This window comes from Cuculus canorus, chromosome 8 (genome assembly GCF_017976375.1).
Source record: "Cuculus canorus isolate bCucCan1 chromosome 8, bCucCan1.pri, whole genome shotgun sequence".
In the NCBI taxonomy this organism is placed as follows: domain Eukaryota; kingdom Metazoa; phylum Chordata; class Aves; order Cuculiformes; family Cuculidae; genus Cuculus; species Cuculus canorus.
Window position 1 is genome coordinate 2,903,861 of NC_071408.1, and position 12,559 is coordinate 2,916,419.

At 45.2% G+C, this 12,559-nt stretch overlaps 1 protein-coding gene across 2 annotated transcripts in view; it reads left to right on the forward strand.

Annotated features, from left to right (window-relative positions):
• Nucleotides 1–12,559, forward strand: part of PLA2G4A (phospholipase A2 group IVA) — a 225,138-nt gene that overhangs the window by 123,849 nt on the left and 88,730 nt on the right. The gene's annotated exons all lie outside the window — the stretch shown is intronic.

Below are 12,559 nucleotides of genomic sequence, written 5' to 3' on the forward strand. Positions count from 1 at the left end.
TTTACCACGGGGCTACATTGAAAGTGGGAATATAATTTCAGTTAAAATATTAGAAAAGGAGCAGTGAGGTTTTTCTACCTGACCTTTCCTTGCTAATGACCCTCTGTGTCTGCTGGACCCCTCGGTTTTTTTCTTTCTGAGTCACCGCACCTGTCTGGCAGGTGAAGAAAATGCACTGTGTATGTATGAAACTTAAGAATCCACTGATCTCGATACAGCGAGCAGGAACTAAGGGTGCTGTGTGGGGAGCAGGAGGTAGTGGTTTCTGTGCAGGAACCTCCTGAGCTTCAGTAAGTACGCCAGGAAGAATGAGTTCCCAGTGGCAGCCAGAGTTTACCGACAAGAAAAGCAAGCACTGTTAACCTGGATTAATAAACTGAGCTCAGTTTGAACTGTAACAACTTAGAACCTCAAAAATATCAGGCTTATTGCCTGGATCTTGCAAACAGTTCAACATCTGTGTGTTTGAAGGAAAAAAAAAAATCAAAAGAAAAATGTTTAGGGCAAAAGGGTCCAGATCCAAGATACCTTTTTAAGACTTCAAAAGTGAATCAAACTTTTAAAACTTCAGATGTTTGGTTCAAGCTTGGGTTGAAAAGTGCCACTCTGTATAGTACCATGGAACAGGTCCAGAGGAGGCTACGGAGATGATCCGAGGGCTGGAGCACCTCCCGTGCGAGGACAGGCTGAGAGAGTTGGTGGTGTTCAGCCTGGAGAAGAGAAGAAGGTCTCCCCTCCCAGGAGACCTTGTAGCGACCTTCCAGTACCTGGAGGGGCTCCAAGAAAGCTGGAGAGGGGCTGTTCACAAAGGCTTGTGGGGATAGGATGAGGGGCAATGGGGATAAACTGGAGAGGGGCAGATTTAGACTGGACAGAAAGAGGAATATCTTCACAATGAAATGGTGAGACCCTGGCCCAGGTTGCCCAGGGAAGGTGTGGAGGTGTTCCAGGCCAGGTTGGATGGGTCTTGGGCAGCCTGATCCAGTGGGAGGTGTCCCTGCCCATGGCAGGGGGGTTGGAACTGGGTGATCTTGAAGGTCCCTTCCAACCCAAACCATTCTATGATTCTAATACTTCATTGTTTGGCTTCTCCTGCTGGTTTTAGGCTTCAAATGGCTGAGGTGTTCCAGAGGTCTTCTCATTTCAGAAGCCTGAAATGTCTCTACGTGGCAGGGAGTTGTGAGGACAGAAGGCACAGAAGTAAACGTGCAGTGACAAACAGCTGAAGGAATCAGGAGAAAAATACACAAAATGAAATTCAGAATGGGGGAAAAAAATTTGCAGGCAAAAGAAAATAATCTGGAAAGTATAGAGAGAAATAGGGTGAGAATTACACCATTGGAATTCTGGTGTAACCATTCACAGCGACTTTGTCATAACCTCCCCCAAAGAACCCCAGAGAGTTTTGATCTCATCCCTTATCGGAGTGGGACATGGTAATTTTTAGTGCAATTACACCTGGGGCATGGCATTCCCTTCGGAGCAGAAAGCTGCTGGAAGGAGTTGAGAGCAGACCCAGAAATAAAGAAGGTTTATGACTGGAAGGTTTGGGTTATGAGAGGGTGAATATAACTTGGAGGTGACTATAACTTGGCTGAACGACAGCTCTGTGGAAAGCCATCTACGGGCATGGGGAAGGTTTATACAGGGGGTGAAGGAAGAGGCTCAGGTGTCTGTAAAAATAGCAGGCAAAGTAACAGAGGAAACATTCGTCTGGATAACAGGGAGAGGATCCTTTAATGATGATGTCTCGCAGGCCATCGCCTTCTCTTTCTGGGAAGTGGTGGTGATGAACAGCACACAAGGGATGGGGTGGAGGCGTCCTGGTAGTGAGAAGCAAAGCAGGCACAAACCAGAGGCAAGAGAGGGGGGGAAAAAGAAATATCCTGTTGTCTTCTCTTAACAACCATGCTTGGCTGGTCCTCGCATCACTGCACTGGAGCAAACTTATGGAGGAGAACCATTCTGCTGAGCAGCGGTGGTTCCCTCTGCAACAGCCTTTCCAGGTCCAGCCTATTTGAGCATTTAATCTCAGTGACTGAGCGTTCATTCAGTCCTGCCGAGGACACGCATTCCATATGAGTGACCAGCGATTTTTAGTTGGCAGTCCCCACAACATTGCCTTTTCTCAAGTGATCGGTAGCAAGGATCTGTGATGTTCAGAGTGCCTGAATTCAAGGCTGGCCCGGGACCAGAGGGAATGCATTCCCATCCAGAGCAGTCAGAGGAAGAAATGCCCGTTGCCTGCGGCGACACCAACTAATTGAGTAGTCATTTGAGAAATGGGAATAGTCTGGGTCTGCGTGTTATATTCCTATTGGGCAAACAGAAAAGAAATCAGAAAGCTTGAGAACATAACTGGGAAGACGGATTATGAGTGGAAAAGGCTTATGGCAGAAGGATTTGTTTGTTGACCTTTACCCATTGGTAGTGTTATAATAAATTCTAAGGAAATACACCTTGGAAATTGGTTGTTTCAAACAAATAGTGGCCTGGAAGAGCAACTTGCAGCCTTAGGCAAAGCTTAAAACCAAAGACGTAGCAAATTATTCATTAACCGCAGTAATGATATGTTTTCAACAGTTTATTATAAGAAAAGCAGCGTTTTAATGTCATGTCTGAGAATTATTACTCAAGCGTTAGAAATTTCTCCTGATTAGGCTTGGGATGGTTTACACATACAGAACAGAGAAGGGATTTTGCCTTGGAAAAAATGAATGTGTGAACATGAGAATGAATCCCCTGAAGGGAAATGCAAAATCCCATAGGTTTTTGAATGAAGGTGGGAGGTGGCCATCTCTGACCCATTTCAGACCAGCCTTTAAGCGTACTATTAAAGTAAAGTGTATTTTTAAACTTCTTTGACGTCAATGGGACTTCAGCAGGGCTTAGGTGATGTCCTGATGAAAGAAACTTCCATCACCTCCTACTTCTACAGATTTAAAACTGAGCTAACGCGGAAGTCCTTAAAGCCTCTGTGCCCTTTTGAGTGGTATTAATGATCCCCGGGCAAATATATGCACTATAGAATAAAAGCGCAGTCACACGCGGGACCAGAGGTAGCTGGATTGTCTACTGCAAACTTTTACAGAGCTTTTGCACAAATTTCTGCATAGAGAGCTTTGTTTGGGGACGTTCGGAAAGATGTTTCAGTAGGGGCGAGGCAGCAGGGAAGATTTTTACGTATATCAAATTAGAAGTTGTCCGGCCGTATGAGAATGGAGGGAAGAGGTAGCCAGCGAGGAAACAAGAGTTTTATTCTCCAGAGGAGGGCTGCAAAGATGATCTGAGGGCGGGAGCATCTCCTATATGAGGACAGGCTGAGAGAGTTGGGGCTGTTCAGTCTGGAGAAGAGAAGGCTCCAAGGGAACCTTAGAGCGACCTTCCAGTACCTGAAGGGGCTACAAGAAAGCTGGAGAGGGTCTGTTCACAAAGGCTTGTGGGGATAGGACGAGGGGCAATGGGTATAAACTGGAGAGGGGCAGATTTAGACTGGACAGAAGGAGGAATTTCTTCACTGTGAGAGTGGTGAGGCCCTGGCCCAGGTTGCCCAGGGAAGCTGTGGCTGCCTCATCCCTGGAGGTGTTCCAGGCCAGGTTGGATGGGCCTTGGGCAGCCTGAGCCAGTGGGAGGTGTCCCTGCCCATGGCAGGGTTGGAACTGGATGGGCTTTAAGGTCCCTTCCAACCCCAACTGTTCTATGATTCTTGTAAGCATAACCCTGGAACAAGCTCTGTGTTCTTGGCGTCAAATTAGAGGGAACGCTGATGTCAGCTCTGCTGAACTGGCTGTCAGTTCTGGTTTGCTGTTTTAGCAGGGAGCGTTCTGCTTGCTGCCATTCGAGCGGTGACAGCGCTTGCTGAAGGCTGCCCATGATTTATGTTATTTCTGTAGCTTTTAAAAAAGCGAGCAGAACAAGGGGAGGGCGGATGGGGTCTGTAACCCCAGGAGCGAAGAGTGCCGCTGCAGTTGGGGTACCCGGTTTACACGCAGGGCTGTTATCATGCAGAACTCCACCAAATAAAAGGCTAAACAAATAAAAGATAAATTTGGGAAACGTCTCAAGCATTAGAACTGCTTTGTTCTCTTCTGTTTTATGCTTTTTTACTATTTCTAATAACTTGCATGCTTGAGTTCCTTAATAATTCTTCACCGGGGTCTTTATGAAAGTACCAGTGCAGTCTGCCACCTTCTTTTCTCCTGTGTTTCATGCACTTGACTGCTCATCCTAGTATGCTGACACAAGACCATGTCCTCCTGCCAGCAGTGGGCTGGCTTGTCTTGCTCAAACACTCCGCTGTCACATATTAGCACAAATTTAGTCTGTAATTATTTTTTCTTCGGCTGTTTTACTTGGCAGCTTCACATGGGTACGCTTGGTTGTACTGATGGTAAATATGGAGCTTTCTCCCTTAGGACAATTGAATTTGGGCATGTTCAGGAATCTAAAGAAGCATAATAATTGAGGGCTAAGCTGTTGCGCCCATTTAGTCATCAATAGAAGAGATTATGCTCTATCAAATAATAATAATAACATCCTCTACTAATTCCTGTAAAGGTTTGTTTTATTTGGCAAATTTCTGTGTCTTTTCCAGTAGACGGTGACACTTGTAAGGGGCAAGGAGGTTCGGCATGAGGATAAAGTGTGTTTCAAAAACTGCTAGTCTATCCTTCAATACATTTAGGTGGCATTTATTGAAATGGGGGTTTGTAGCCTGTTCTTTTCCAGGCAACAAAGCTGTTTTTCTGGTCTTCTGCACTCTGGGTGTTGGTTCTCCCCAAGGCAGTGGGTGAGACTTGCAGTTTAGAGGAAGGCTAAAGGAGGGAGGCCCTCCCAGAAGAGCGGGAGATGCTGCCACATTCAATGCGACGGTTGTGCCTTCATTCCCTGCCGCTTCATTGGCGTTGGTCAGTAGTGTACGCTGGAGAAAAGAAAATGAGAAATGGTCAAATATCCTGTCCAGTGTTCAGCAAACCGTGGTTTAAGAACGTGCTGAGGCTGAGGTAATACCCGTGACATTGTATTTAACAGCTGCACGTGGACATACCCTTCATCTGTTTCCCCAGCCTCTGAACTCAATCAGTGTTTGGACCTTTACAGTCTCTTCTGACAGGGATCTCCACGGTTTTCTTCGGTGACAAAACCTCCCCTGATTCTAGGAGGGTCCCATTCTTTACTGTGAGACGTAACGAGTAATAAGCCTAAGGCAAAACCCGAGGTTATTTAGGAATCATCCAGCACAGACATTTTAATTCTTTATTAATTTAGCTCCGATAGATGCCCCCCGGATCACCGTCCTGGTGCAGTGCCTGCGGCTTTAGAGCTGCACAACAGGGTTTGTAGAGCTGAAAGCCTTTTCTTGGCTCATACAGCCTTGAGCAGCAGCACTAGGGATGCGCGACCAGGGCGAGGTGGCCCAATTTGTGCTGTCACTGAGGTCCTGTGACAGTCCTGGTCAGCCTGGCTCTCCGCACTGCCCAGCGCTCCTCCCACCCCTCGCCTCGTCGGACTAAATGATTTAGGGCCACGCGTTGTTTCCATGCTGTGCTTTCGGAGGTCAGTCACGGTGGAGTCTTAGGCTTGGTGGAAGCCCAACAACTCAATGGTTGGGATGGTTGGACTCGATCCAGTGGGTCCTTTCCGACCTGGTGATTCTATGGTGATTCTATGATTCAAATAACAAGATAGCTAATAACAGCAGTGACAACTCTTTGGAGGAAAACCCATCAGTCTGACCCTAGAAGCTCTAGTGCTGAACCAAGGGAACAAAGCGTGTTGCACGTTGGATTGCCCGCAGGGTGAAATCGCCTCGGCTCTGCAGGTTCCTGCTTTAGAGGTTGTCTCTAGGATTCAAAAAAGAAATGTAAATTTAAGAGACTGAGGGAAGGCGTAGGAAAATGATCCAGAGTATATTCCTAACTCAGAACTGCGCAAAAGAGTCAAACCAAGACAATCCCAGCACCAGGTTCTGAGCTGTGAAATGCAGTTTTTTCCTTGCTGTTGCCCAGCTTTGTAGAATTGTAAAAAGAAAATATTTCTGAGTGCATCCTGAGTTATCAGCTCTTCTGTGTTGATCTCTGTGTTGGTCGCTTTGGAGTTTTCCAGGTTTTACTCCTATTTCTTATCTACTTGCAAAGTTAAGTGTCAGTTTGTTATGTTGAGGGCAGTGATGGATTGCTGCTGGGTGGGGTGATGGGGGTGGCGCTTGGCCTCAATGTTTTCCAGCAGTTTCTGGGAGCAGATGTCTTTAATCATTAGAATGCTTGACTGCAGAGATAAATAACGGATGTATTCATAACAGCACATAGAATTGACTGCCAAGATCGATGTGATAAGCAACAGCAACCTAAAAATTCAGCTTTCAAAAAGTGAGAGTCTCCAGGTTCACTCTTATTCTGGAGCACCTTTGAGGGTTTATGAGATAAAAAAGGGATTTCATAGTTTCTCAGTGAGAGATGTGTAAGTCTGTACCATCTCTGAGAAATAGCTGGCTCCTGGTTCTCTTGGGTTTACTTGTATACAAGGCAAACGTTTGAGACGTGTTTAACTTCCAGATGATCTATTCTTTATAGTGCAAACCAAAAAGAAAGCCAGAAAAAAAGATCCTGTGTCCTGATTCTGCTAAAAGCTGCTCAGTTCCGTGTGCGTTCTGCAGAGTTGGACTACGTTCTTGCCAAGCTTTAAAAACTGCAGGTGGGGAGGCTGTTCCATACAGGACTTCCTTTTGATTATTTGATGCTTGGTACCACGTAGCATTCATCCATTGAGGTTCCACTGTTCTAGAAGTAATTTGAAATTCAAATTCAGCCTCAGCACACCCAAATGTCTTCATTTCCTCGTAGCAGAAAAGGACTGTGGGTCCAGAACTCTATTCCCTATTTGAGTTTAACTTGTTTTACAGAGTGGCTCTTCGTGGATGGGGAATATTTTAATGTGCTTTCCTTTTGTCGTAATAGCACGGGAGATCTAGGGCATTGGGGAATAAGGTTTCTTGATAGCCGAAGAACTTTCATAGTATAATGTAGTAGATCGAAGGCATTAGGGAAACGGTTTCCTGATAGCCAAAGAACTCCCACAGCGTCTAGAAGCTTGACTGAATATTAGAACATGTTGAAGAATCATGGCAACCCCTTGCCTGGTGCATGTTCTTGTATTGGTCTTTGATACAGGGTTTTTACATCTAATTTAGTTTATGGACATGAGACAGACAAAACAACGTGAAGAGATCAAACTACGACCGATCAGCAGAAGATGCACCACTCGGCAAACACATTTCTCAAGGGCTCCTTCACGTCGATCTGTCACACCTGGATTCCTGGGCGGTGAGCACTCCCTGGAGAAATCCCTGCTCTGTAGCAGCAGGCGGCACTCTGGAAATAGCACCGGGGATTTTCACTACTCCTGGCTTTCCATTCTAATTAATTTCTGATATGGGTCTCTTCTTGTGGTCACAGCAAAGCTCAGATTGATTTGAGTCGAAGGAGAAGCAGAAGAGTAATGGGCATTGTGAAAAAGAAGTCCCTTTAGAATACAGGATAAATTGGAAATCTGGGCTCAAGTAACAAAGACAGCAGAGGAGACTGGAGCTGAAATGTTCACGGAAGATGATGCAGCTGGAAAAATGCTTAACCTTCTTATTGTCACACATTTTCACCTTCTAAGTGCCTGAGCAAATAGTTCCTCTGCAAACAGAGCCGTATTAATCTGAATAAGCCGGACGGTCCTGGAGTATTTTAAGTGTTTTGTTGAAACAGACTTCTTCACTGCAAAAGAAGAAAGACTTTAAAAACACTTCAGAAGGAGACAGAATGTCAAGATGGGACCCTGGGGGTTTGCTCACACTGGTATGGCACAGCAGTAGCAATTTTGTGGTAAATACCATGGTGAGAATCTCTGCCATCACACACGCAGAGGACATTATAGCAAAAATGTACTCATTTAGGAGAGGAAATCTGCAAGTTATCCTTTAACTGGAGCTTTGCCTTTGAAGAACCTGAATGGAGTTCGCAGAAAAGCAGTGACCCATGATGTTAGTAATAACGTGTCAAGAGAATGTTTATTGTGCAGTAATTCTTAAAAGGGCAAACAAGGTTGTCCAAACACTACCTTCAGTTTTTGAATAGAAATATTTTACCTCCTGAAAGGTGTCTCAAATATAAATGAGGGGTTCCTTTCCGTTTTCTTGCGATACTCATGTGAGTTCTTTGCAGAAAGGATCGTTTGTGGATGGCAGCAGTAGCCCTCACCAGGACTGCCACTCAAGCACAGCGAGTGCTCGAGCTGCTCCATGCTATCAACGATAGAAACTTATTCCTACACATTCCATTTGTTTATTTTGTTTTAATCACGCAGGCTTCCATAAACCTCTTTACACACAAAGCGCTTAAGAATAAGAATAAGAATAAGAATAAGAATAAGAATAAGAATAAGAATAAGAATAAGCAGTGAATCCTGCAAATATTTATTCCCAAGAGTAGCAGCAATTTCTTTATCTGGACAGCTTGCACGAGCAAAGGTTTGCTAGAAGGAGCATGATTGTAAGGGATGGGACATGATGAAGTCCCCGAGTGCCCTATATTCACATCCGTGTTACCGCTGGGATGAACAAAGTACAGTCCCAATGTGTAGTTCTTTTCACCTATGTGGTCTTCCCAAGCTCCTGGACATTTTGCTTTGAGTATTTTGAACCACTCTTCTGCTTAGTAGTGTCACTGACTTGACTTCTTTTGATTTCTGTGTTGATGCCTTTTTTCACATCATTTTTTTAGTTATTGTTTTTTAGTTTGAATTTCAAACTGAAAAGTATTTCGTAGTGTTTCCTCTTTTTCCCGTTCCTTTAGATGTGCGCAAGGTGTAACAGGATCTCTCAAGGGTGACAGCAGATTTTAGGAATTCAAAACCATAGAATCATGGAATCATAGAATAGTTTGGTTTTTTTTCAAGGGGAAATTGTGCCTCACACATCTGCTTTGAGGATTTCAATCACCCTTTAGATGAAGGTGATCTAATCTGCTAAACTGGGATTTTTGAGGACGATAAAATATACACATTCCTCTCATGGATTAATAATAACTGGTTAAAAGAGGGGAAAAAGGATAGGAAGAAGTGTTTGGTTTTCATAACTGAGAGTGATAACCAGTGGAATCTCTTGCTGGAGCCTGTGCAATTTAATATATACATTCAGGGGAAAAAATGGGTTTAATAGTGAAGGAATCGGCTTTGCAGCTAGCAGGGAGTTATTCTGTGAGCTCGAACTGCAGTACGCACACACAGATATAGATCCAAACTCAGGGTTCCTGCTTAGGAAGGAGAGTTGGTCTTCAGCGGTCAGCAAAAGGCAAGTAGAAAGTTAAAAATGGTTAGGGAGGAAATAGAAAAGAAGCAAACCCATCGCTACTGTCTGACCTCACAGCCCATAGTTTGAATGAAACGTGTCATTCTGCTCAGCTGCCGTATGGAGAATGGCAGAAAAAGTAAATGAAAGATCACCTCAAGAGAAAAAACTAAATGAATATGGACTCCTCAGCTTGGGAAAAAGGTGACAGACAGAAGTCAGTAAGTGATTGGTGACTTGGAAATTACCCGCTGTTACTTACAACTCAAACCTCAGCTTGAGCCAATAAATGACCAACCTGTAAACAAACAAACAAAAGTAAGCTTTTTATCGACTCAAGCTGTGGAATTTCTAGATACAGGAAGGTGCAGAGACTGAAGATATTCTATCAAAAAGGTGAGACAGATGAGATAGAAGTTATGTCCACCTATTTAAAGATCGTGGTCCTGGTGCAGCCCCAAGGGGAGGAGGTCCCCAGACCGCACATCGCCGTCAAGGGAAGGAGCACGTTAACACCCCTCCCGGTTCCTACAGTTTTTCCCCCTGGTCTTAGCTGAAGACAAGTTACTGGGCAAGAGGGAAGGTGGGAAATTACAGTGAGGACAGCAGATCTTCCGAATAATGAACTCCATACCATTCATGTTGTTAAAATGTGTTGTCTGTTGCTTCTTTTTGTGACTGGCTTTGCTTTAGACTGAGGCAACTTCATTTACTTCTATAATGTAGATTATAGAAGGTTATAATTTCCTAAAATATTTGGTCCTGTACTCATCTCCTTTAAAATAAATGCTTTTAAGTGATCCCGGTAAAAAAATAGATCAGCCTTAGCGTGTAATTATCCTAATTTGTTGAAAAGTTACATGATTTTCCTGCCAAGCGTGTGGCAAAGCAGCTGGTGATACCTCATATGATAGGTCTTAAATCAGGTGCTGTGAGATGACTTAAACTGAGCTGGAAGTTCACACTCTATGCGGAGCGTTCTGCTGACCCTTTGGATTGTGGTGGTTGAGGACAATCCAAGTGATGTCTCGTGTTGTGATCAACGCGGCTGTTCATCGATTCCGGAACCAAAGTGAAGTAGAACAGCTCTGCCTGCGGGGAAGGGACGGAGCGGAGGGAGACAGGTCCTTCCCAGCGGCACTTGGCAGGGAGCCCTTAGATGATGGATGTGAGTTCAAATAAAAGGGGGACAGAATGGATTGAAAGAGAAATTCCCTCCACAATGACAGTCCAGATGCAGCACAGATTGCCCAGAGATGTTGTGCCATCTCCATCCCCAGAGCTTTTCAAGTTCCCATCGTACCAAGCCCTGAGCAACCTGGTCTGCCCCCAGAGCTGCCCCTGCTTCGAGCAGGTTGGACCACAAACCTCTTGAGGTCCCTTCGAGCCCGAGTTATCCTATGATCCTATCATTTCATGAGAGCAGGCATAATAGATATAATAGCAGACAATTACGGAGACCGACTTCTTACGAAGGTTTCACCCGATGTTCTGTACTTCAGGCTCTCGGAAGATATTTCAGGATCACAGGATTGTGACTGAGACCTGCTGCTATTTTAGCCCTCCGTGTTTGTTTCTGTAACTGCCAAGGGTGATTTGGCCAGAAAACCACCATGTAGGTGGAAAGAGGGACAGAAAGAAGAGGTCTGCCGAGGAATCAGATAGCTAAGCAGAGTTCTTCTTAAGAGCCAATTTCCCTCATTCACAATGGAAAGTCCTCCAGAATGATTAGTTATTTTTTTAAGTGATAGGGGAAATGTTTGCATGTGGGTGTGGGGGAGTGAGCACAAATTAGAGGAAATTTCAGTTTTCTCCTGCACCGATCTGTCTGATAAACTGTCTGAGTGAAGCAAACTGGAAATTAAAGACTGCATTTATTCTGCCAAATGTCAGTGATGGGAGGCACTGGATAACTGCTGCCTGCTGAGAATCCAGCCTGAGGCAGGGACCCGGCCAGACCAATCTGGGTTATGCAATTGATAAGCAAATAGAATCATAGAAGAGTTTGGGTTGGAAGGGACTTCCAAGCCCATCCAGTTCCAACCCCCCCTGCCATGGGCAGGGACACCTCCCACTGGCTCAGGCTGCCCAAGGCCCATCCAACCTGGCCTGGAACACCTCCAGGGATGGGGCAGCCACAGCTTCCCTGGGCAACCTGGGCCAGGGCCTCACCACTCTCATGGTGAATAAATTCCTCCTTCTGTCCGGTCTAAATCTGCCCCTCTCCAGTTGATCCCCATTGCCCCTCATCCCATCACTCCAACCCTTTGTGAACAGTCCCTGTTTTTCACTAGAAGCAAACTTAAGAGCAAGGTTTACAATTCCCCCAAGCTGTGGTGTTATACAAAAAGGATAAAAGCATTTTCACCAGAGGTATTTGAGCTTGACAAGAGCAAATGCCTCCTGTTCCGCTCCTCGTGGAGGCCTCAGGAATGTGGCGCGGGAGGTGGTCCTCTCGGCAACAGCTGGAGTTTGTAAGCCTGATCAAAGAGTGATTTCTTTCTGATACATCGTGAAGTGTCTGTGCTTAAAAATTACTGGAAGAAAACACTGGGTTTGTGTTAAGCATCGGACAAAATTTCCCTTTTTGTTTACTTAGTTGCTTGTTTGTCCTGATATACCCAGTCTGGCTTTTCAGTGGTTTGCTTCAAGTTGTGTCTGAGCTTTGACGCTCTCGAGCGACACACGAAAACGGCTCTGTAATTTGTCATAGCTTCCCTTACATGTCTGCTTCAGAAAAGCCCTTTGTCTGCTTCGTACTTCACAATGCCGTTTCCCACACCCTCTAATTGCCTCGCCGCAGCTCACGGCTTGTTTCCACTGTGGGGAGAAAAGCTCAGGAGACAGCTCATGGTCTGGGGGCTTTGGCAGATGGAAATGGATAGACAGCACGTACCCATCGGCGGAGGGTTGAGGTGACACCTCGTGGTGTGGGGTATTGCAGAACAGACAGCGGGACGCAGCTGTTAGGGGGAAAAAAAACCCTTAATATAACATAACGTAACGTAACATAAGAAAACATAACATAAAAGAGAATGGGAAGCGGTTTCTTAATGCATATAATTCAGAGATTAGTTGGCGAGGCACCCCATAAAATCCTACCCGGGTGGGGTGAGGTGAGTAAGGAGCCGCAGTGTGTAGAGAAGAAGGAGAGATGGGGGAAGGCGTCTGCTGGATTTGGTTTGTCACAGATGGAAAAAAAATAACCCTCAGACCCCACCTGCA